This window comes from Triturus cristatus, chromosome 1_2, assembly GCF_964204655.1.
Source record: "Triturus cristatus chromosome 1_2, aTriCri1.1, whole genome shotgun sequence".
Lineage (NCBI taxonomy): Eukaryota > Metazoa > Chordata > Amphibia > Caudata > Salamandridae > Triturus > Triturus cristatus.
In genome coordinates, this window is record NC_140580.1 from 765,967,117 (window position 1) to 765,993,267 (window position 26,151).

The window sequence follows — 26,151 nt, forward strand, 5'->3', positions numbered from 1 at the left end:
GAGACCATAAAAGAGGCCCACAAACAGCTAGAAAAACGGCCCACATACTGACCTGTCAGGCAGACCATCGGGCACTGCCTGATTGCCCTGTAGGCCAGTCCGAGCCTGGTAAGTTCTACAATCCACATGTTAACAGTAGGGAGGTCATTTGTAAAGTGATTTAAGGAATCAGTAAGTTTAGATGATAAGTCCAACAGTGGTTACCAACAGAAGTAAACTGAATGGAACAAGCCGAACAACTAATCATTAATATTGACCAAGACAAGGTTCTGGAGGTGACCACTGACTGCTCTTGCCTAATAAACTCAGCGGAGCTCCAATTGTCGATAAACCAGTTCCAACTGTGAGCAAATATACACACTTAGCCATTATCTGATTCACTTATTTAGCTTATTAAAAACTATTACATTAAGCAGACTATTGCCAGTTACATTTATTTATTATTGTGTGTCACAGTGAAACTCCCTTAGCATATATGGTCCTGAAGATGGTTCATGTACTGGTGACACAAGAGACTGAAACGCCGATGTCTGCTCCACTTCTCATATATTAATTCTTGGATCCCTGGATCAATCGATGCATACAAAGAACTGATTCCATATACTAAGAAAGTGGACTTTACATGCATTAATATATTTTTGAGATGAGACTTTGACTGACTATAAATATACATGATAAATGTGGGTTGTGTATACCTTATGTACCCTATAACTATGATTTTTGTTTTCAGTTGCAAACAATACAGACAATTCTTTTGAATTTTTGCTTGTGTACCCCTGTTTTTCTTAGTTTTGATCAATTTATATGGTTGGTTGTTTGGGTTTTTGCCTTCAGTTTAATTATGTATGTAACCATTGCTAGACATATTATCTAGACCTATTGTTTGCTTAAATACATTTACAAATCAACTCCATTCTTGCAATGTACCTTACTCAATATTAATACCTGAGCATTCGATAGGTTATTGGGTTGGCCATCCTATTTGATGTAATCGCATGTTACTCCCTAAAAACCTGGAATATGCAATACTTATTCATCAAAATACCAGGCCACTTGTAATGAGGGCCTAAGCGTAAATATAACCCGTCTAAAAAATACCCAAATTTGACTACCAAATGTACCAGAGTTTCTCACACATTATCCTTAGATTTTCATGGATTTCCATAGACTCTGTATTAGTAGAAAATCTTATTAACTAAAATAAAATTATAGCTATTTTGTCCATTTTCCGAATTCTATAATTTCTACAGGTTTTGATAATAAAAGTTTCACATTTTCCTTTATCTTTTGACTTAATTGCAATCGTGCTTCTGAAAAGCATTATCCATTAGATTCCTTGGAGGAATCGAGCCTATTGCGTTTATGTTAGAATACCTTTATGATCAACCAATTGGATCTTCAAGCTGCTGACTCGACTCACAAACATCTGAATGTTGTCATTGAGAGAGCTAAGAGAAAGTGTGCTACAGCTTTAGCCACTTGCCCAAATTTGCACTGCCAGCAGGATTCTTACAGACGAGATGACGGGAATAAAGTTTCCCAGTGCCACCTCCAAGAATATGGTGCTTCCTCTAAATGTATTGGGACATTTCCATAATATGAAAGGTTGACTGACAGCACAATACAACCTATTTATTTCACATAGAGCCTATCAAGATAGGCTGCAATTAACTGGAGGAGGCATTGGAAGCCCATGGTTAAGAACATGATTTGTCAGGAAAATGACAGAGGATTAAGCACTAACATATCTTGCAACAAAAATATAGTGGCTAGTATACAAATATCAAAAGATTGTGAGAAGTACCTATATAGCTAAGTATAAATTTACTATTCTTGAATCCATACATATATCTTGACAACATGTATTCCCTACATATATTGACATATGTAGATTTAAGAATTTAGGAGTAGGGGGCGTGGCTTGACGCCCACGGAGCATGGCGGCGTTCAAGTGAGGCTCTCGGGCTCGCCTCGGAGACGCTGCGCTACCCGCCAATTTTAAATGAAGCTTCCTGCATAAATCATCGTCGGAAGGTATGCCGCCTGCAATGCGGGTTTCATTTTTCTCGAGCTCACGTTGAAACGTGCATCTTTTCTCAAGTTTCAAGCCTCCTCACAGAAATGTTCGTAGCGGCCGCCATCTTCCTTTTTGCCGCGAGCGGAGCTTGACAGGACACAGCTTGCCCCTGCCTGCCTTCTGCATTATGACTCACTCAGCAGTGTAATGGAGCAATGTTTAACCCTGTGCTATATGTTTTTAGGCTTTTGTGCCTCATTTTTCAAATAAACTTTGCCAGTCATTAGTGGACTTCTCTAGCAGCAATTTTAAAGTGACTGGTTGTGAGGAATGTTCCCAAAAAACTTTGCGCATTCTGTTGCTTGCAAACCTGATTTTTGTTGATACTTTGGCCCAGTCGGCAGTCGCTTTCCATATATTTCACGTACTAATTACCTTTTTGTTGGCCCTTCAAAGGAGAATACAGTTGTTTTGAGCACTCTTCTTGACATTAGCTCACTACTGTTTTACCTCCTAATTTGGTCGATGGGCAGAACGAAGACTAAAGCGCGGCGAACCTTCCTTAAAAACTCAAAGCTCTTCACAGAACTTTCCAAGCTCGAAGATTCTTCATTGCTTTTGCCACGGTCTCTGCAGCCTATCATGGATTCCATCTCCGCAGCTCCTGGGAAATCTGTCACCAAGCGCCTGAAAAAGGACCCCCCTTCTCCTCCTAAATCTGCCTCACCGGTCTCTTTGGAACTCTTACTGGAGGAAATCAGAGCTCTTCGACCGTTTATGGAGGACACCAATGCTAAACTTCAAGTTATTACGGAGAACTGGTCCCAATTAGACTCTAGAGTTTCCGTGGTTGAGCAAAGTGTTACCTCACTCAAGGAATCCTGCGCTACCGTCTCACAACTTCACACCCAAGTCTCATCACTTCAGCGTCAAGTGGAGGATCTTGAAAATCGTAATCGAAGGAACAACCTTCGCATTTATGGCCTGGTGGAAGGACTTGAGGGGTCGGATGCTCCCACATTTTTCAAGACATTCCTTCCTAAGTTACTCCATTTACCGGATGGTACTGCACTCAATATTCAACGCGGGCACAGGCTGGGTCGCGTAGCCTCTGATTCTTCATCATCACAGAGGCCAAGAGGTGTAATCATATATTTTTTGGAGTACACAGATTTACTAAAGGTTTTGTCAGCGGCCAAATCTATTCCAAAGATTACATGGTCTGGCTCTACCATATTTTTTGCTCAAGACTACGCTAAGGCTACTGCAAATAGGCGCAAAGCTTTCCTAAACATGAGATCTGATCTCCGATCAATGGGAGCTCGTTATGGTCTCTTCCATCCTTGTCTCTTTAAAGTTACTTACAACAATAGGACAACTACGTATGAAGACACGATAAGACTTCAAAGCTTCATTAATTCTTGCGGGCCAACTAGAATGGACTCGACTGCTAATTCTTCATCATTTAAAACTTAGTATTTTAGATACTGTTTAATGCTTTGCAATATTTTGTAGGTCTTTGTATACATTTTTTCCTGTTCTTCATTGCTTATTTTACACAGGATGTTTTTCACTAGCAAAGTTGTTATTTAGCTCATACTAGGTGTTGTTCAGTTTTGAATTCAGGGCGCATGTGCTGCCTAGTTCTATATCGGTGTTACATGTTTTCTTTGCTCTCGCAGGTCCCTTCCTCTCCAGACGTGACTTCTCCCTGGCTTCCCGTATGCTCGTGCTTGGATGGTCCGTCTGCCCATGTGGTCTCACCTCTCCCCCCTCCACATTTCCCTTTCGTAGGTATGTTTTTTGTCTTGTCTTTTGACCTATGTGTTGCATTCCCTCTAACTATGTCAAATGTTTTACAAATGGTTTGCCTTTGGTCCTTCTCTAGCTTCAACATTTTTTCTTATCTTCTTTCCTACTACTTTTTTCTTGCGTTTGTCGTTTGTACATTTTTCGTAACGTTTGTAGATTTTTCTTTTTCAGTCACAGCATTTTTCTATTTCATTGATGGTACATCATGTTCATTCCTTGTTTTACAAAGTTTCTATTGGTCTCTGTTCCTATGTTTTCATATTCTCTTCATTTTGATGGCGACTTACATGTCTTTTCATTATCTTTCTCGTATTTCTAATCTTTTTTGGTTTGAATTGGGTTCATCTCTTCTGACTTTTGGATTACTCGGCTTTATTAATCTATGTCATTAACATTATTCACTTGGAATGTACGGGGTTTGAATTCCCCTATTAAGAGGCAACGGGTTTTAACTTATTTAGCCAAACTAAATGTGGACATTGCCTTTTTACAGGAGACTCATCTCTCTGAAGTTGAGTCATTAAAGTTAAAGAGGGGATGGGTGGGCGAGGTTTTCTTTTCTCCAGGTGATGGTAAACGCAATGGGGTAGCGATACTTTGTCATAAATCCCTTTCGCTTTCACTATTATCTCAACAGTCGGATGCTAGTGGCAGATGGTTAAATGTTAAGTTGTCTCTTAGGGGTGTTCCAGTCTCACTTTTGAATGTCTATGCTCCCACATGCGGAGAACCCACATTTTGGCCCACACTTGCCAAACACATATCTCTTTGCATGGATGATAATTTTATTTTAGCAGGTGACTGTAACCAGGTATATGACCCATTCATCGACAGGAATTCTAAGTTTTCCTATATACCTAACAAGTCCCACAAGTCCTTTGTTCACACCATAAACCAATATAAGCTCTTTGATGCTTGGCGACTTTGTAACCCAACTACCAAAGAATTTACTTTTTATTCCCCGACTCACCACTCCCAATCAAGAATTGATTATATCTTTGTTTCCCATAATCTTTCACAAACTCTTTCTCATGCAGAGATTGGTCCCATCTTGATTTCAGATCATACCCCAGTGTCCATTGGTATTGATATTTTACCCAAAATTACTGGTCCCCGAAGGTGGCGTTTTAATAACTCCCTTCTCCTAGACCCAAAATTCACAGCCTCTTTCACCGCCTTCTTTGATGAATTTTTTAGGCTAAATCAGAATGATTCCATGGCTTTTTCTACAATTTGGGATGCCTTTAAAGCCTCTGCCAGAGATTTTGTAATATCCTTCGTTGCAAAAAAGCGTAAAATTGCCCGTAAACAGACTTTGGACCTTCTCCAAGCCATCAAGAGACTGGAGCACTCCTATTATACTTCGCATACAAATGATAGCTTAAAAGCGCTTGTCCAAGCCAAATTCCAATATAACAAAAAGTCCACAGAGGATGCGTCATTGTATCTATTGAAATCCAGCGCTAAATTTTATGGTGGTAAAAACAAAGCTGGAAGGACTTTGGCCAATTACTTGAAGGTTAAGCATAACAAATCGAACATTGAATCCATTTATGATGCACATTTAGATCTAAAGTTCAAGGATGTTGACATTCTAAACGAATTCTCTGTTTTACAAAACATTGTATTCTACCGAAACACAACCCACTGACCTAGCCTTATCACATTTCTTCTACACGATTCAAAAGCCCCAACATGCCACTCCAGATTTGACCTCATTAGAATCCGATTTGACGCAGCTAGAGTTGTTGAACGCCCTTCACTCCCTTAAGCGGGAGAAGACACCTGGTCCTGATGGTTTCACGGTTGAATTTTACTTACACTTTTTCAAACTCTTATTACCAAAACTTTACTCATTATTACACTCTTTTAGTACATTAGGACGATCCTCCGGTTCCTTCTCCGATGCCCATATTTCTCTAATCCCTAAAGAAGGTAAGGATTCTAAGCATTGTAAGAATTATAGGCCCATATCTTTAGTAAACATTGATTACAAGATTTTTTCCAAGGCACTAGCCTTGCGACTAGATTCTTTCCTACCAGAGTTGTTAGGAGTAGAGCAGTCTGGTTTCGTTAAGGGTCGCTATATAACTGATAATACACGACTCCTGTTTGATGTTTTGTCCAAATCCTTGCGTTTTAAAGACTCTCTAGCAGCAATTGCGTTGGACGCTGAGAAGGCATTCGACAGGATTGAGTGGACGTACCTTTTTTATACTCTTAAGTGGTTTGGCCTTGGTCCTAACTTTATGTCTTTGATATCTCTCCTCTACTCTAGACCTAGAGCGGCAGTTTGTGCTAACAGATTGATATCCTCTTTTTTTGACCTAGGAAGAGAGGTACGTCAGGGATGCCCCCTCTCCCCTTTTATTTTTAACTTGGCTTTGGAACCATTCATGTTAAAACTGCGCCAAAATCCTAGTGTGCATGGTTTCCAGATGTCTCATTCTCATATTAAACTTGCGGCATACGCAGATGATATTTTGCTCTTTATGTCTCACCCAACTGATTCAGTCCCTGCTTTGTTAGCAGAGGTACAAGCTTATTTTTCGGGATACAAATTGAACAACGATAAGTGTGAGATCCTACCTTTGACAAATAACACATTTAAACCTGATTTCGCAGCCTCTAATTTTACTTGGAGTCCTAATCATATTAAATATTTGGGTTTACATGTCACATCCTCAATTTCAGATAGAGTTTCGTTATGTATGGATAAGTGTACGCAGAAGATTTCGGATTTAACTACTAAATGGCACCCTCTTTATTTATCATGGTGGGGTCGTCTGGATACCATAAAAATGATGTTGTCACCCATAATTATATACACTATCTCCAACACTCCAGTTCCTATTCCACAAAAATTCTTCAAGAAGATTAATTCTATTCTTTCTTCCTTCCTTTGGAATAATAAGAAACCTCAAATTTCTTTGCGTAGGTTGACTCGTCCCAAATCTGAGGGCGGAGTTAACTTTCCTGATTTTCCAGCATATCAAAAAGCATTCCTTCTTCGTCAGGCCTCGCTGTGGTTGCGTGATTCTAGAGAAGACTGCTATTTATGGACCACAATTGAACGTCTCTCTTTATCCCCCTTTACCTTCAGTGAATACCTTTCCTTTTCACGTAAACGGCAAGCCCTAGCTACTCCCATCATCAAATTCACTTCTAAACTTCTAGCACCTTTATTCCCTTTTCCTCATAACACTGCTGACTCTTTTCTCAACTCCACAATTTGGCATAACAAAAGTCTGCTTATTCATAATAAACCCTTTTACTGGAAGTCGTGGCATCAAAGAGGTCTAGTCTGGGTCCATCAACTCTTCTCGCATTCGGATTTCTTATCCTTCACTTCACTCAGTAGTTCCTTTAATTTACCTCTTTCATTCATCCATAAATACTTCATACTCAAAAACACTGTGCTAAACACATACACGCAATTCTCGGTAACACATGCCATCTCTGCTAGTCCTGATCCTTCCTCACAATTGCGTTCCTTATTAACAATAACACCTAAAGCTTCTACATTATATACATTTTTGCATAACATTGATAAAGTTAGACAGAAATCCAAGACCGAAGAAGCTTGGGAACGAGACTTTGCAGCTTCTTGGCCAGTCTCTTTATGGAATAAGTTATGGGTTAGGATCCGCAAATCTTCCAGAGCTGCAAACACAACGCAAACATTGTTTTTTGTGTATAACAGACTTTTGCTTTCGCCAAGTGCCCTAAGCAAAAGTTACACTAGTGTATCTGATACTTGTTGGACTTGTTCCTCACCAAAGGCTGACTTATTTCACATGTTATTTTCTTGTTCTACTGTGTCTGCCTTTTGGAGGCGGGTCTGGTCTCAAATCAATTTGATTTTTGGCACTACATTTCCTTTTGCCTATACACATGTTTTCTTGGGAAGCTTGTCCTCTTGTTCGGAGAATGTTGCGGCCAATGTTAAAATCATCGATTTACTATTAGCAGTTGCGTTGCAACAAATCACAGCTAATTGGAAGGATTTCTCAAAAATTTCCTATAGGACATGGTGGTATGCGGTTTGTCATAATCACAGGTTGGATACCTCCTTTGTATATCCTATTCATTTGCTGCCGAAAAGGCTGGATCTGTGGTCTCCTATTACCACCTATTTAGATACATGTGCTAGTCATGCTTTTCAATTGCATCCGTCCCAGCAGGAAGTCTCGAAACCTCCCTAATAACCCCAACCATTCCGTCTTCAATTATTTTTTAGGTATTTGTATTATGCTTCTGATGCTTTATTATTTTCACTTTTCTCTGAACCTGAGTCATCAATAATATTGTGGACTCTCCTTGGTATGATGTACATTTATTATAATGTAACATGTTGTGACATTTTCTATTTCTATCAAAAAATCCCTTTGAACTCAAAAAAAGAATTTAGGAGTAGTAACTCTATGCTCACTTATATACTTACATACACCTTAGTTCTGATATGTGAATACTGTCAGCCCTGTCCATCCTAGTACCCTCATGCCGAGTTGGCTGTAAATTGTGATGGGTCAGGGTAAAAATATGCAGGAGTCCATATGGACACACAGATTCCCTTATGCTATTTCTCAAAATCTTGTTATTCTTGTTACTTCCCAAGTAATGGCAATTCCGGGGTGGGCAAGTAACAGGGATTTTAACTGGCCACTGATAATGAGAGCTTGAGTGGGTCAAGATTATTTTCAAATGGGATGTGGCTTTTAGAGTTCTTTGTTTAATTTAAAGTTTCAATTAGAAAGGTGTTTGCAAGTTGATGCTTCACTCTTATGCCAGTTAAATCATTACTGACCTTTGTGATATCGTACCTTACTAATTTGACAAAACGTTCAATTACAGTAAAAAGTATCATATCCAGCACCATGTCTTTATCATGTCGTGACTGGAAGCCACTGTTAAGATAGGAGTGCCCAGGACAGTCACTGCATCCGCCAAGCTCCGTCTGATCCAATTATATTACATACACGCGGCCTACCTAACCCCACAGCGCCTGTACCGCGCCGGCCTCTCCCCATCCGCTTCATGCGCATGCTGTGGCCAAGATCCGGCCGATTTTTTCCACATGGTATGGGCTTGCCCCCGATTGGCGCAGTTCTGGGACGAGATTGAAACGGAGCTGTCTGAGGTCCTGGGGTGGGAGGTTCCGCACGACCCACGACACTCCATCTTAGGGATTACGGATGGCCTTGATGGGTCCAGGAACGAGAAGGTATTTTATAACACAGCCATGGTAGTGGCAAAACGGGACCTAGCCGCCTCATGGAACTGTCCTACACCTCCCAGCTCTGCTGGATGGAGGAGGGGGTGGACTGGTGCGCGGCACAAGAGAAACCCTTGTACAGGGCTCGGGGGTGTCCTTGGAAGTACCGGAGGGTGTGGGGCAAATGGTTGGGTGCCGTGGTCTAGCCTGTCACATCCGTACCTTATGCTGTTCATGGCGGGAGGGCGGGTCTGAGTGTCATGCATGTGTTCTTCACAATGAATGGTGTCAATGTCTATATTCTGCAATGTTGATGCTTTGGTGGTTGCCTTCTCTAAAAACAATAAAATTTGTTTATCAAAAAATAAAAGATAGGAGTGCAAGAAAATAAGACACATAGGGGCCAATTCCGATTCCGGTTGGAGCCCCTCTGACCGATTCGGATCATGTCGGCTGGATTCCTTTCTGACCGATCCATTCCGATGGGCTCGGTCAGAAAGGAACGCGACACGGATTTCCGGATTGCAGACGACAGGCTCAGAGAGCCTGTCCGCCATCTGGAAATCTCCCAGTACTCCCCCGGCCGCCTCATTGCGACCGAGGGAGTACAATGGCAGTTTTTCACTGTCTTTTCGTGCCGGTTTTTCCGGCACAAAAAGACAGTCGGAAACTGTCTTTGGGGGCCCCCAGTAGGGCCTTCATGGGTGCGAGGCTGCCGAATGGCAGCCTGGGAGCACCTACGGTGCCCCTCTGTCGATCCCTGCACCCGGTGGCAGGCACCTTGGGGTGCTGCCCACAGGGTGCAGGGATGAACTGCACCCCTGCTTTCAAGGATGCAGGCATGAATTCCGCTCGGAATGCATGCCTGCATTGACCAGTATACGAGTGCGACCGAACCCTGTTCGGTCACATCGTACTAGCAGGGCCGTAACTGTCGACAGCAGGTCGGTCGGTTACGGCTCCTGACCGATGTCGGACGGACCTGAGTCCGTCCGACATCGGAATCGGCCCCAAAATGTCTCCTAACTATCCTTTTTCTATAGCTAGGGACAAGCCAAGGCTGACCAACAGCTATCTTGTGCTCTTCTTCTGATAGAATTATTACAGTGCTGCAAATTTAATCTTAACAGGAGCTTGGAGATTCAGAAAATAAACACGAGATGAAAAAATGGTCTGAAGAAGGATGCATATAAAAATTACAAAAGTGTATTAACCAAATTTCAGGAAAGGCTTGAGGGTCAAAATAAGAGCAAACAGGGTGAAAACCAAGTTAACCACCAAATTGAATTGAGCGTAAAGGTCATATAATAGGCTGAATATTGCCATTGTTGACGTCAGTGTTAGAACTGGATCATATTTACTGCAGGATGCACTTGTGGGTGATAAAACAGATGTCTGCGATTCTTCATAGATTCCATTTAAAGTTATACAATCAGCACAGGCCTTAATGGCAAACTCAATTGGGCATGCAGGGAATGGAGACAAAAGAAAGTTAAGATTTACCATGAAATGAGGAAAGATAATGTTTCTCCTGTCCAAGCCAATTGATCACCATTGTCTCTTTAATTTTTCTAAAGCTCCTTTCAATGGAGGTTGGGACCCTGTGGGATTCCAGATCTATATTGAGGGAGTAACACTTTCTGTGCCCTGCCCAGTGACTAATCTCCCCTAGCCCACACTTGATATAGGGTATTCTTTAGACATTCACATGGGCGTTTGACCTAGAAAATGTATCACTTGGATCCCAGCAACCAAAGGAAGTCTGTGTGTCATGAGCATACCTAGTGATCCAGTGATCATCTCGCTCATTGGAATCCCTCGTACAAAAGCCACTGCCTTTATGATTGTCTACCCATGTTTAGCAGCATTTCCCCCTAATAGTGGATTATTCTGTATGCAGTGACCATCTCTGTAACTGACCATCTATAGTGCTTATTATATTTAACATACACTTCAATGCTCATATAAATGTCATCTCTCCAAATGGTTTGTTTTCTCTTACACTGTCCATCTCTAGGACTGAATCTACTTGATCAGGGTTTAATAATGTAGTTTGACTCTATTTCTCAAGCAGTGATCTGATCCTCTCTATGGATATGTCACCCTGTCATTCAGTGACTGTCTCATTTTTTTGTCATATTACTGGCTCCTCTTGTCATTCCCTGTTATGTTATGTTACGTTACTGAATCACTTGTGGTGCAGAAAGCCTCTTTCATTGGATTCCTTTGTTGTGGACCTACTTTATTTTCACTGAACTATATTATGATGCACTGATTTTATTTTTATGCTATCACGTTCTCATTGAGGGATCTTCTTGATTATTGAATCTGTTCCAGATAAAGCGTTTTAGCATCCAAATTCTTTGTGACCGAATGATATGCTGTCACATGATCCTCTTGGCAGGTATTGATCATTCCGATCTTTGAAACCGATTGCAGTACTTATCTTGCATCTGTTGATATGCAATGTCTTTTTTATAGATCCCCTTCTACTGCGCATATCTTTGCTCTCAATGAAGCTCATTGCCATTCCTTCAGGTGTTCTATCATTGAATCCGCTTGTAATGTAGTAATCGCCTTTATCACTGGATCGCCTTGTCATTCAGTGACTGTGTCACTGGCTTCTCTCACATAAGATCATCTTTATTATTAGATATGTTTGTCATACCACAATGTTCTCCATAACCGGGTCACCTTCCCACATAGGGACACTCTATCTGTGGATGGCATTGTCATTTACCTGGATTTCAATTTCCCAGTTGTTTTAGCTGAGATGATGTTGCTTGCTTGTTTTTATTATACCTGTCAGATGCATAGAGATCCTAGTGACAGGTCATATTGGAAAATTATGTAGCACTCAGTTTAAAGATTTTCTTTTATATGAGAACCCTCTTTGCAATCAGAATCTGGCATTCACACAGGCTCCAGCTTGGACACTACTGCACTATAATTTGAAAATTACGTATGCCGAGGATTTGATAACCATGAAAGTTACCTCATAATAGTTCTTGACTTGTTGTCAACATTACAAAGTCATGGATGGAAATATTTGAATTAATCTCAGCCACAGGCAATTATTCTGCCCGCATTCCACTCCTTTGTTATTTTGCACAACATGCCACCAACATTTTAGATCCAGCCATATACAAATCAGACTTGATCCCGCTTCAAGGGAAACAGTACCGCCCCAACTGCCAAGCCAGTTCCTCACTGAACCAGAACCTCATCAATCCATGACCACTTTACCCTAGTTAGGGCTTATCAGCTAGGAATAGCTTGGGTCCATTGACACGGTTGTGCATGGGACCCACATATGGGCATTCCCGTCCCACTTGGCACGACACACTAAAGTATACAAAGAAGTGGATGGAATGCTTGAATTAATCTTAGCCACTGGTAATTACTTGGGCCGCATCCCAGTCCATCATTATTTTGCTCACCATGTCACGCACATTTGGACCCAGCCAAATGCAAATCAGTTTTAACCCTGCTTCAATAGGAACAGTCCATCCCAATGTTCCAGGCCAGGTCCTCCCTAACCTGGGACACAAGCAACCCAGGACTAGTTTTGCCCTAGTTAGGGCTCATCTATCATATAAAGCCTGGTTTCAGTGGCAAAGTGTGCACGATTCCCACTTTTGGGCATACCAGTCCCACTTAGGGCAACATAGTTATTTTGCACATCAAGCAACCTCACTTTTGACCCAGCCATGTGCAAATCAGCTTTGACTAGGCTCCATTGGGAGCAGCCTAACCTGAACTGATTCAGGGAGGATCTGGCCAGCCAGTTAGGGATCCTCTGTCCCCCTTGGCCTGGTGGGGGTCCCAGAGGGATCAACCCTGGGACCAAAAAGTCTTCTTTAATTTTTTTTTAATTTACAGCAAATTTGTGCTTAAAAGAAATTGGGGTGTGTCAAGACCTGGGGGTCATCGATTTGATATATTTTGGGGGATGGAACCTCTGAACCGCCCACCTGCAAAGCCGTTATCAGGCACTGGTGACCCAATCCCCTAGGCTACATTTGCTCTGGCTAGCGGTTCAGGGTATCCCTGCTCTGCCCCCTTATATTGTTTTTAAAAGATATTGTTAGGACAAGGGATCAGAGTTCTTGGTATCCTATAATGGCTGGCTGGTGCGCCATTTGCTTTCATATTGCAGCCAGCCAATCAAAGCACTCGCTCCTGAATGACCTTCACTGCCATGGCAAGATGACCCACGGGGGAAAAAACTCCCTAAGTCAATCAGAAAACTCTATTATTTGAAATTGTGGTTTCTCTAACCCAACCGTCCAGCGATACATCTATTTTGAACCTTAATTTCAAAACCTCTTAACTAATTTACACCATAACACAAAAAGCACACTTTGACACAGATCTACCTTCCTGCCAAAGTTGGTGTAATTCCATTTAGCTGTTTTGGTTGTAACGTGTTTAAAAGAATCCCTATGGAAATTACATTGGGAAATTTGGCCTTGGAACCGCCTCTTTTCCGAGCCCCTGCTTGGCACCCTGAAACTTTCCAGGAATTAGGTTGAGGTGGATGAACTTTTTGGGGGAAGTTTCATGAAGATTTGTCAAACAGCGCCAAAGTTTTTTAGCAAACCATTAAAAAAAAGTCCATGGAAACGCACACCAAATTATTACTACACAGTGGCGACCTTAAGTGTGTACATACCTATATTGTGCCACAGTTCCAAAAATTTTATGGATTTGCTGAACTTGTCAAATAATCCATCATCTGCTGCATAATGTGCACATTTAAGCACAAACAGTTTTTATCTGAAACGGATCACACGTTAGTTAAAAAGATGGCACACGTGTTGCTGCACAGTGGAAGGCCTTTCGCAAAGGTTAACTGGTCTCCTTTCAGCTGATGGATGCTGTATCTAGATGTTTAACTGATGCTAATGAGGTGAAATCTTTGACCAGACAGTGTTAACATGTGTGAAAAACATGACTAAAAAATGAAGTAATGCTATCTCAAAGTCCCAGATTTATCAAGAACTTGCATTGCCCTTGTGTCCGTAAAGTGACACAAGGCAACACAAGCCCTTAAGTCAGATTTACTATGCTACGTTCTGTGTGGCATAGTAACAAAATATTTTAAAAAACAACAAAAAAACACTTACCTCCTCGCGGCTGCCTCTGTCTCTCCTCTGTCGTTGCTGACGAGTCCCAAAAACATACAGGCCAACCTAAGCCAATCACAGTGCTCAGACGGGGACAGGGAGCCTGTGCATGTTCCCCACCAGGCTGTGTATTACAGCTTGGTGGGGAACATACAAATTGCGCATGACTGTTTGGCCGGCCCAAGACGGCCAGCCAAACAGTCATGCGCACTTAGGGGCATATATACAAGCTCCTTTCGCCACCCAATGTTACTTTTACCGACATTGTGGTGGCGATAGGGGCTTCGCCTTATTTACAAGGCAGCGCGCTGCCCTGTAAATAAGGCCCCCTTTCACGCTATGAAAGTGGTGAGCAGTGGGTGTTGCGGTGGGCGTTCCACCGCAACCCCCATTGATTTTGACGCTGCCCCCTATGTACAAGTGAGGCGTAAATAGGAGGGAGCGCCAAAATTAAGACCAGGTAAAACCTGGGGGCATATGTACAAGGACTTAACGTTGCCGTAGTATCAATTTTTTGATGTTACAGTGGCTTTTTTTTTAATCGCCGTATTTACAAGTTGTCGCTAACTGCAGTTAGCAGCATCTTTCCAGCGAAAAGGTGAATTTTTGAGATCACCACTTCTGTTTGCGGGACTTAACGAAAATGCAATGCGAAGTAGGTGTTCGCGTGCAAAAATTGCTGCTAACCCCACTTTGCGATATTATTTACAATGAATTCCTTGTATGGTGCAAAACCAAAAAAACTGCCTCTAACTCCAGTTAGAGGCAGTTTTTTAAGAACAGAAAATAGCTGGTCTTAAAAATGGTGCAAACACTTGGGGCCTCATTTCAGAAGGTTTTGGTGCTGGGCAGCGCTGCAAGGAATGTTTTTGTGCTGCCCTGCAACAAAACTACAGGTTAGAAATAGGCACCATCAGTAAGATAGGGCGCATTCCTGAGCCTCATTCATGAAAAGTGTTATATCGCTGCAACAAAAGAGTTGCAACACTTTTCACTACGCCCTTCTTGCGACACCATGGATGTTCTGTATTCACTGTACAGCGCCATGTCGCAATTAATGACAGCTACGTCTGGAATCCTGACGTATCTGTCAGCGCTAAAGTCATGCTTTGATGCAGTTGTGTCACAAGCATGACGCAACTCCAGCAATGCATGGGGCTAGCCTATCCCTGTGGCCCTGCATCACACTTGCGCCTGCCATGAGGCAGGCCTAAGGTACTGATGCAGTGGCGTCCTATAATTATTGCAGTCAAATCTGATGGATTTCACTGCACCTCTCCTATGAGGCGTTGTTGTTTGGGAAGGCCCACCCTGCATACATCATACCTGATGCAGGTATAATGTGGCACAGGGCTTCACAAGGTCACATATATGCGTAGACGCGTCACTTTGCAAATACGGCGCGAAGTGGTGCAAGTATCACGCTGCAAGTATGTAAAGAAAGTGAAGCACCGGCTGGGTGAAACTGTCAGAAGGGGCTCATGAATAAGCCCCCCAGTCTTTTTCCCCTACGTTATAGCACAATGGCTGCCATGCACCAACGCAGGCACCCTTGCGCCATGGCGCAAGGGTGACTGTGTTGCAGAGTTGATTGATGTTGTGGCTCCATCTCTTCTCGAGACGTCTGCAGGTAGGGCTGGACTATTGGATGGCGGGAGTGAACCAGTTGGCCTCCTTGGAGTGTTGTTTGCCTAGTCATTTCTTGAGGAGTGCCAGGGTGTCGGCGTAGTGGAGTTCTATTGGTGGAGGTTGCGCGCTGCGGTGTTGGCGTCAATAAGCGTTGGCGGAGTGGTGGTGCTTAGGGAGTTGATGAGAAGTTCTTTGGTCGCCTTGATCCAGCTGCCACAGGGGGGCAATGATGGCGATGGTGTACGGTGGGTGTGGTAAAGGCATGATGTAAACAATGATGGTCGGTACAGGAGAGTCCTTTGGTGTGGCTGTAGTTGAAGTTCCCGCTGGTGGAGAAGAGAGGCTGAGCATGTGTCCGGCTATGTGGGTTGGTGCAGTGACTAGCTGCTTGAGTACGATGTTGGCAAGGTTCCCCAGGATGGGGGTGGTGTCCTGGTCACTGGGGTTGTCCAGGTGGAACTTGAGGCCTCCGAGTAGATTGTAGTCAGTGGATGGGAAAGCCTGTGGTGCGATGAGGTCTACATTGGCATCGGTGAATGGGGGATCATGACCTGGGCGGGGCTTGTAGTTGAGGGTGCCGCAGAGGGTGGTGTTGGGGTTGGTCCGGCTCTGGAAGTGAAGGTGCTCCATGGTCACCGATGGGTCATTAGGTCAGTCGGACTGTGTTTTTTCAGACAATGACAATGCCTCCTCCAGGCCACTCGAGGTGGTCCGTGCGGGTGAATTTGTAGCCGTCGTGGATGGTGATGGCGATGTCCGGTCCGGACCAGAGGTTGGTCCAGGTTTCCATGAAGAAGGCGATGTCTGAAGAGGTGGCATCGAGGAGGTCCCAGATTTCTGTTGCTTGTTTGTGGAGGACAAAGATGCAGTTGAGCCAGTCAGCTGCGCTGTTGGTCGGCTAGGCGGCAGGAGGTGCTGGTGAGCTGGGCAGCAGAAGGTGCATTTGAAGTTGACAGGCGCAGGGTGCAAGAGAATTCTACAGTGTTGCTAGATGGCAGGTGGTGTGGCGTCCAGGATTGATGGCAAAGAAGGTGCTGGCGTCGTAGCGGTGGAGTGCCCGAGAGGGTCCTTGGTGATGGGCGCGGTCAAGGGGCTGACAGACACAGACGGGCTTGCCTTTGGCGGACCAGTGGTACACCCTCTGCTCATGGCCGCACAGTAGCCGCCATTATGTAGTGCCTCGGGGAGGGACTGGACAGCTGGGATGTGGGAAACGCAGGAAAGGACACTGGAGGGGCAGAGACTTGGGGGTGAGAGCGGGCTGTAAATATATATTTTCTTACTGCTTACCTTGAGGCCGGGTCCTGCATCTTCTGTGCTCCTGAGTCTGCTTCCAGGAACAGGAAGCAGGCAGCTAGGCTCCCTCCCCTAAGCCAATCACAACGCTGCAGTGCGACATTGTGATTGTTCTTGAGCGCCGTGACAAGGCGTTCAGCCAGGGGCTGGAGGGATGGGCATGTTCTCCATGCAGGCTGTAATGGAGCCTGCATTGCGAACAGGGATGTGCGCATAACTGCTTTGGGCAGCCTGAGAGGGCTGACAAAACAGTCATTGCGCACTTGAGTGGGCATACCACTCCGCCCCTTCCCTGCTCCGTGAGTAGAGCAGCCCCAGGCCCGACAAAGGACAGATTGCATGAGTATATCAGAAAGTTATGATCATTTTATGTTTTATTTTTTTGTTTGCGTAGTATTTCTTTATTGAGCAAGACTGCGTATCCGTTCCTAGGATGCGTTCCCCTGGGCACTCGTGGTATATATAATGGTGTATCTTATTAAGTCAGGTTCTTAGTAGTTCAATATAGTGAAAAACAAATGATAATCACAAAAAGTTCAAAGATTCTCCAATGATCTTTTAATCCATGAAGCATATATTCGATTTCATATATGTCCGTTAAACGAGTTAAATGACTGTCCCATATGATGTTTCAATGCATTTCGGGTTAAAAACCCTTTATCAGGAAACAAGCCGCAGAGTTAATCAAAATAAACAACAATGAGGGGACTACACTCATGAAATACTGTACAAATTATCTTCACTTGAGAATTGTAAATGATTTCATGCTATCATTATTCGCAGTCAAATGGTAAAAGAAACAATAACAGACTATGGAACGTAAACTGGTGATATACATTTATACCTGTGGTAATCCGTGTGTTATAACAAACGACTAACACGAGTACACATGAAAGACTGCATATACCAAGTATGCTAGCAGAGATGTTAAAGAAATGTTGAACAGAGCCGTATGTACTCACAAATGACTAATACGAGTGCACGTGAAAAACTGTGGATATCGGGTATACTAGCAGTGATGTTAAAGAAGTGTTAAAAAAGCCAGTTCACTGATGTGAGTCCGATTCTTAAGCATAAACAATAGTATACACGTGCTTCATTCCAAAGAAGTTACGGAGTGTGTATAAATGTTATATACACGCGCATGCATAGCGAAACTACTTAAAAGACTTACGAGGTCAGTCGATATACTGCGGATTAACGGTCTCCACTTGCATCTCGGGAAGGCGAAACTCCGGGTTCGTGAGAGCGGGTTAAGTAACGGTGTATTTAGTTATAAACATAAGTGTAGGACTAAGTCTTCGAATAATGTGGCGCCATCTTTGTATAGGGTGAAGTTGTTCATTCAAAACATAACATCTTATGTAGAAGTTCATGTTGTGTACAAAGCGTTGATATTATAGATACTGGAATTCCCAAGATATAACAAATAAGTGAAATTAAACCTATAGTGATTAAACTAAACTAGTGAGTGAAAAACTCCAACAATTATCAATGGAGACAGATGAATCTATTCTGCTCTGTACCATGGACGTTAAATCTTTATATACTTCCATACAGCACCATTTGGACATCGAAGCCATAGAACATACCCTATTGCAAACGGATCTAGAACCAGATATGCAAATACTTTTAACGGAGTTATTACACTTCACTCTTTTCCATAGCTATTTTAAATGGAAAGACCATTGGTTTCATCAACTGTCCGGAACTTCTATGGGCAATTGCGCCGCACTGGCGTACGCTAACCTTTCATGGAAAGATTTGAGGAAGAAAACATAGTCACGAAATCTCCATGGAATACATTTAGCAAACTTTTCTTGAGATATATAGACGATATCTTTGTCGTGTGGAATGGTCCAAAAACGATCCTGTTGGAAGCCTTAGATCAGCTCAATTCCGTCAACGAGAGAATTCAATTTACGTCTGCTATACAAGAACACAGTATCACATTTTTGGATGTAAAGATTACAAAAACGGCAAATTAATTTGAGACGGACATATACAGAAAGCCTACAGACCGTAATAACATGCTACATTACCAGAGTTTCCATCAAGAAACACTAAAAAAGCATCTACCATACTCACAAATGCTTAGAGTTAAAAGAATTGTCTCTAACCCAGAAACAGCAAAAAGTCGCATTGAAGAGATGGAATTAAGATTCAAGGCAAGAGGTTACCCTCCACCCATACTTGAACATGCCAAAGAACGGTGTTATCAAAAAAGTCGCAATGAACTATTATCCAAAAAGGTTTGTAAACAAAGCGACAGAATGGTGATTGTTTCTAAATTTTCTGCCATGAGCGAAGCTTACCAATGAATCATAATTCGACACTGGCCAATCCTAACTCAAGAACATGACTTCAACAACTTATTCAAAGAACTTACACTATTTGCCTACAGCAGAAATAAAAACCTAGGAGAGAGATTGAAACCGTTACAGAAACAAGATCACATCATCTACAAAGGCACAGTTCCGTGTCACAATTGTAATAATTGTAATAACATCATTCCAGGTTCAACCACTATACATCCACGCAAAGGACAGACAATCAAATTACAGTTCACAGCCACCTGTGACACCATGAACGTCATTTACCTTCTCAAACGTCCATGCGGACAAGCCTATGTTGGCAAAACAGAACGCAAAATCAAAACCAGAATAAATGAACATAAATCTAACATACCAACTAAGAACCTAAAATCAGTGGTGGCCAGCCACTTCATTGAGAACAACCACAACATCAGTCAGCTGAAATTTCAGATTTTAGAAACCATCATTAAAGAAGGTCGAGATAACAATAAGTATCTTCTTCAAAGAGAGAATAAATGGATAAGACAACTGGAAACCTTGAAACCGTTCGGAATGAACAAACGGTTGGAATTTTCATGTTACCTATAATTGATTGAACTCTCGTTTGTTGTTTGTAATGTCTCTTTAATCTTCAGCATCATGATTCGCTTTTTATTCACTTTTCTAGTTTAATGACCATAGGTTTACTTCTGCCTATTTGCCATATCGTGGTGAACACGGTATAGTTAGTTCCAACTTTTTGCAAACAGCATTAATGTTTTTCGTTTTTCACTCACTAGTTTAGATTAATCACTATAGGTTTATTTTCACTTACTTGTTATATCTTGGGAATCCCGGTATCTATAAAACCAGTGCTTTGCACACAACATAAACTTCTACATAGATGTTATGTTTTGACTGAACAACTTCACCCTATACAAAGATGGCCGCCACATTTTTCGAAGACTTAGTCCTACACTTATGTTTATTACTAGATACACCGTCACTTAACCCGCTCTCACAAACCCGGCATTTCACCTTCCCGAGATGCCAGCGGAGACCGTTGATCCGCAGTATATCGACAGACCTCGTAAATCTTTTAAGTAGTTTCGCTATGCATGCGCGTGTATATAACATTTATACGCACTCCCTAACTTCTTTGGAATGAAGCACGCATATACTATTATTAATGCTTAAGAATCGGACTCACATCAGCGAGCTGGCTTTTTTAACACTTCTTTAACATCACTGCTAGTATACCCGATATCCACAGTTTTTCACGTGCACACGTATTAGTCGTTCGTGAGTACATACAGCTCTGTTCAACATTTCTTTAACATCTCTGCTAGCATACTTGGTATCTGCAGTCTTTCACGTGTACTCGTGTTAGTCATTTGTTATAACACACGGATTGCCACAGGTATAAATGTATATTACCAGTTTACGTTCCATAGTCTGTTATTGTTTCTTTTACCGTTTGACTGCGAATAATGATAGCATGAAATCGTTTACAATTCTCAAGTGAAGATAATTTGTACAGTATTTCCTGAGTGTAGTCCCCTCATTGTCGTTTATTTTGATTAACTCTGCAGCTTGTTTCCTGATGAAGGGTTTGTAACCCAAAATGCATTGAAACATCATATGGGACAGTCACGTAACTCGTTTAACGGACATATATGAAATCAAATATATGCTTCATGGATTAAAAGATCATTGGAGAATCTTTGAACTTTTTGTGATTATCATTTGTTTTTCATAATATTGAACAACTAAGAACCTGGCTTAATAAGATACACCATTATATATACCAGGAGTGCCCAGGGGGACGCATCCTAGGAACGGATACGCAGTCTTGATGAATCATTGAACGTGCCAGTTCGGAGCACGTTACCCCAGGAGCACACGGCAAACACTAAAATCACTAAGACTTATAGAAACAGGTTGTGCGCGCACGAATATCAGAGTATTTCTTTAAAGGCAATTTTGGCATGTTACATCACAGTGGTCATAGTATCATTGGTTACACATAACATCAGCATAAGAAAACAACATTGTAACTTCCCATGTGTCGTGCGTATCACATTAGTGTTAAACATGGGACATATATGGATGGAGGGGTGGGGAGCATAAGGTGGGGAAGAGACATATAAGGGGGGTGATATGATTATATGCCTGAAGCTCCGAGGGGCAGTGGATAGGTGGATCGATGGGGGCCTGTATGCTCTGTCTTGGTTTATAGGGAGCCAGGATCTGGAACTGCTGTGGTGTGGTGTGGTGGTTGGACCGTCGACAATCCAGGGTAGTGCCGGTGCTTTTGATGTGCTAGAGTAATTGAGGCATTGGAGCTCGGCCGATGGTATAATGGATAGAGATTGGTCGTCAGCACTCATATGTTTTCACTGGGACCTGCATTGTCAGCCTGTGGAGCTGATCCTCGGTGGCTCTGTTGTGCCAGGGGGCAGGGAGGGGATGGGGAGGAGATAGGGAGGGGGAAAGGCGAAAAGCTAATAGGGCCAATAATAGAAAACTAATAGTTATAATATTTATAATAGTGATAGCGATAGTAGATATTAGTAGTAGAAGAGGGAGGCTACGGGGGGTCATAGGGGTGGGGTTAGGAACTTAGGAGATACAGGGGGAGAGGGGGGAAAGTTGAGGTATATTAGGGTAAACGAGGGGTAGGGGGATCATGTAATGTTTCCTCTTCTTGCACTGCTTGAAAGCAGTGGGGCGACGCTCTTCCACCATAGCGGATGTGCTGTCACTGGCGGTGCGTCACCCACAGGTGCTAGGCCTGGGGCCGACTCAACCCCTGGGCCTCCTCAGCTACGCTTACCACCTTCTCCTCACCTGGACATTAACACCGTGGCGCAATCCGCTGCACTCTCTCCAAATCTGTGACTCAGCCAGCAGGAGCCTCAGCCTGGCGGGATATCACAAGCCTGGGTACAGCAGTCGCTGCCAAGTCTGCTGGGCAACTTCCCGATGCAGGTGATGCAACAGGGTCCACTTAGGCGTGCAGTTGCAGCGCTCCCGCCTCACAAGTTCGGTGCAGCTCAGGGGCCTCACCCTCCACAGCGCCCGGCCATTGCAACATCCTCCAGCCGGTGATGGATTGGAATCTGCAACCCCCCCACACCCCCAGCACCTTGAGACCCTTACGGGTGAGTAGTCATGCTCAACAAAAGCCTGATTAATTGAGTGATTGATGTGATGCAGGGAGGTGCGGCCCATCATTGGTAATCTCAGTACACCACGGTGTAGTGGTGGCGCATGGTATGCAATTCATACCTCCCTATGTTTGTGCGCAGGAGCGCCTCTACTGTTCAGAGCTCCAAGGGGCACGAGGTGGTCTTCTCACACAGGTCAGCAACGTGTCTCCATGCGACCTGGGAGACTTCACCACCAGGTAAGGGTTATCGGTGATGCCTCAATGTCTACCGCCATGGCCCAGCAACTCAACAGCACCTCTGCATCCCGCTCCAGCTCCCAGACACAGGCCCAGCGCGGCCTCCAGGCCCTGGGGATTGTCCGCGCTTTCAAGGTTTTGGATGCCATGGTGTTGCAAGGAGTGCGCAATGATAAGTGATGCATCACTGGTTTTGCCCAGCCATGCACCTCTTTTCATGATTGTACCCCTCAATTTCCTCTTCCCCTTGGACTCTGGCTTGTCATCCTGGGTGTTGGGGGGCTTGGGAGGGTTGTTGATCTGTGCTGCACTTGGACCTGGCAACTCCATTCTGCATTCCATTAGTTTTGTTTCCAATTTTTCATTGGAGGTGGACTTCTGGGCTATTTTTGCCTATATAGGCAAAGAAAGTCACGTTGGGCTGACTAATGTGAGTTTTTATGCCGCTAATGGGCCTTCCGTTAGTTTTTGCCCGCTAACGTCACAATTTGTATCGCCTTCACACTAGTGTTAGCGGCAGTTTTCACTGCGGCTACCTCAAACTATCGCCATGAAGCGACGTATTGTAAATACATCGCTAACAGGGCGATAGTTTTTGGTGATAGGCAGCATTAACAAAACTGCCACTAACTAGCGTTAGCGTTAATTAGTGGCAGTTCTTGTACATATATTCCCTGGTCTTAAGTTGGCAAAACGAGGTGAAATGCATTATTTCTCCTCATATTTGCTTTTTCCATGTCTGCTGCCTTGTGCAGCACACATGGAAAAAGCAAAATGCCATGGATTGTTTACGTACAGAAAGCTGTCCCTTCCTATACATAAACAATCCTTAAAAAAAAAGCCATTTTGTAACTTTCATGTGTGCTGCACGAAGCAGCACACAAGACAGTGACAAATTGACATTTTAGGATTGTTTATGTGCAGGGAGGGACACCTTCCTACACATAAACAATCCTCCCCTGCACGCAGACACCCTTGCACTATGGTGGAAGGGTGCCTGCGTTGGCACTAAGTTGCTAAACTTAGCGCCATCGCAGGGGGAAATGCAAGGCTGCACCACATTCTTGTAAATATGGTGCAGCCTTGCGTTTCAGAAGTGGCGGAGAGAGGCGTTAAGCCAGGAAGGCTAACGCCTCTCTCTGCCACTTCCTTGTAAATATCCCCCTTAGTGTGCATGGACCACTTCTCCTCCCTCTGCCACCAGCCCTGCCCCATCCTAATCCAGCCCTCCAGCAACAAAAAATAACATTATAATAACCTTGTTATCATAATTTAATTTTTCCCTATTACACTGATCTGAGAGCAGTGGGGCGATGCTCCTCTGCCTTAGAGGAGCAGCCGCCCCTGCAAATTGGGGTAGTTTTGAACTTGTGAAGGCACGCTGTTTAAGTGATTTGCAAGACGTGGAAGACTGCAGGGATTTGAGCTTGCAGCAGGCATATGATTGTTTTAATATAAGGTAAATCGACAGTAAGACCATAAAACACGTCCACAAACATCCAAAAACGGCCTATGCACTGACCTGTCAAACCAGCTAATCCTGCACTGCCTGATTGCCCTGTAGGCCAGTCCCATTCTGGGGACCAGATTTACTAGTATTTTATGCAGCACAGTGCAGCAGCTGCAAATGCTGAACTGCGCTGCGTGAGAAGGAAAGAGCAGGAGAGCACCATATTTACAAAAATATGGCACTCTCCTCCCCTTTCCCCAGCGCCAGCGCTGAAATCAGCTGGCCTGCACCACGGAGACACCTTTGCGCCATAGTGCATGGATGTGTCTGTGAGTCAAGCATAGGTTTTGAACTGGAAGGATACCCTCCCAGTAAAAAATACTATGTGTAAACTAATTTGAAACATGTTCCCACTTTGTATGTGTGCTGTACAGTGCAGCACACATGCGAAGTCGGAAAATAAAGGATTTCTCCTCCATAGCGCCTGGTTCATGTGCGCTATATTCTGACGTTAAACCCTGCCTCCTCATTTTTAGTAAATTGGTTTAGCGTTAGAAACGTTGGATGCACCACCACCCATGGTACGCCCTCTTGGCGCTAAGTTTTGCAAAGCAGCGCATAGCACTGCTTGGCATTACTTTCACTTTATTTCCAGCTCTAAACAAGCGCCCGAAAGTAAATTGGAAAAGAAGATTTTGTGTCGATTGGCCCAAACATGCCGTAAAATCCTGGAAATCTGCCCCTGGGTGTGTTATGTGTCCGACTACTTCCTCATTGGAATAAAAACTAAAATTCTACCCTGTTCTGCTGTAGCTAGACCTTCTTCAAATGACTTGAAAAATGGGGCTCGGTGTTCCTTCTCCACTGCGGCGCAAACTAGGACCCAAAGTTGAAAAGGATTTGGGAAATTCAAACTAATCTGACAGTTTTATTTGAAGATATTTTCCAGAAATGTGATCCAAAAGTTCAGTGAAAACCATTTGTTTGAATCTTCTCAGTGTCTCCTCTTGTCATTCAGTAGCCCCCTCCATCGCAGATTCCTGTTGTCTAGCAGATGACATGATTGGATGTTCTGGTCATGGTGTTTCCACTATCATTTGAATTTCTCACCCTGCTTTGAAACTTACAATAAAATAATCTCCTTTGGGCCCATTGATTGTCTTTGGATCCTATGCCATTCTGTGAGATAGTGTATCCTTAGATCTGCTTGTCTTGCAGTGATCTCTATTGTTGAAGCATGTCTTCAGGGAAATATCGTCTCTATAATTTAATCTAATTATCGCGAAATCACCATTTCTATTTTTCAATTGCTTGTCATGTTGTGAGACCCTCCATCGTTGTATCACTAAGTCATGTCAAGTTCCTTTATTGCTGGTTGCATTTGTCACTCTTCTATCATTTGCCATTCTGCCTAACAGTCTTGTCACATTCATCTTTTCATTTTTGGAATAAGCATTTTATGAAGTACAAAAAATGTTTTCAGTTATCATTGTATCACTTAGTCCTGTCAAATTCTTCTATTGCTGATTACATTTGTCCCTCTTCTATTATTTGCCATTCTGCCCAACAGTCGTGGCATATTCATCTTTCTATTTTTGGAATAAGCACTTTATGAAGCACCCATTTTTTTCAAGTACTATTCTGCAGATTCCAATCAGTTCTAGTCTGAGTTTAATTCATTCTTTAGGGAATTTAAATCTACTACAGTTCTATGTACGTGTGTGTCATCAGCTTGGCCTGAAACTGTTGTTGAAACCCATGAAGTGTGTTAGAGCATGTAGAGTTTTATGGCAACCCTTACTCTGACATAGTAATTTCCCCCACCCTAGAATGACTCTTTTCAACGTGCACCGTGTAAAGTGTATCTGTTCCTCAAGTGAGAATGTTTTTTTGTGTGAGA

The 26,151-nt window shown here is 43.2% G+C and overlaps 1 protein-coding gene across 1 annotated transcript in view; it reads right to left on the bottom strand.

The window, feature by feature from the left end:
* LOC146867987 (uncharacterized) overlaps positions 1 to 26,151 on the bottom strand; it is a 143,790-nt gene that overhangs the window by 38,425 nt on the left and 79,214 nt on the right. The window lies entirely within an intron of this gene.